Genomic DNA, 611 nt, shown 5'->3' with positions numbered 1-611 from the left:
CCCATATAGGGTGTCTATATGATGTCTATAAAACGAAGACCCTTGAAAATTTCACAAACAGACGCCCAAAAAATTTCGTAATTTGGATTTTGTGAGAGCCTGGCGTATTATCATCAAAATGAAAGAGAAAAAATAGGGGTCTTCGTTTTTGGGTCTTCGGTCTTCGTTTTATAGACACCCCTGATTTTCTTAAATACAGTAAATATATAGGTCTATCCTAGATAACAATCAAAAGTTGATATAGTTTTTTTTTAAATTTAATATAATATAAAATATAACTACAGTGCTTTTAACTACAAATAGGGCCTATGCATATGTCCAGATATTGTACTACCTTTCTCTATGACCTCCAAACTATTAATAATTCAGTGACCAACTACTATGTCTGTACAATTTTAGGCCTAGTACAAGACTGAAGCCAAGACCTTAGGATTTGTAGCCGATAGTAATTGTAACCAACACTTCTATTTTGTAGGCGTAGGCCTATCAACCGCGTAGAATTGATGTGTACAACAATGGAAAAAATATATTAATTATTATGACACAATGTAATTATCAGTGGCGGCGCCAGGATTTCCCCGACGGGGGGTCTAAGGTCCCTGACCGGGGGG

The sequence above is a fragment of the Anneissia japonica genome, unplaced genomic scaffold (genome assembly GCF_011630105.1).
Source record: "Anneissia japonica isolate Jap-2015-1 unplaced genomic scaffold, ASM1163010v1 scaffold997_len2565447_cov190, whole genome shotgun sequence".
NCBI classification, from domain to species: Eukaryota; Metazoa; Echinodermata; class Crinoidea; order Comatulida; family Comatulidae; genus Anneissia; species Anneissia japonica.
This window is presented reverse-complemented; position numbering follows the sequence as displayed.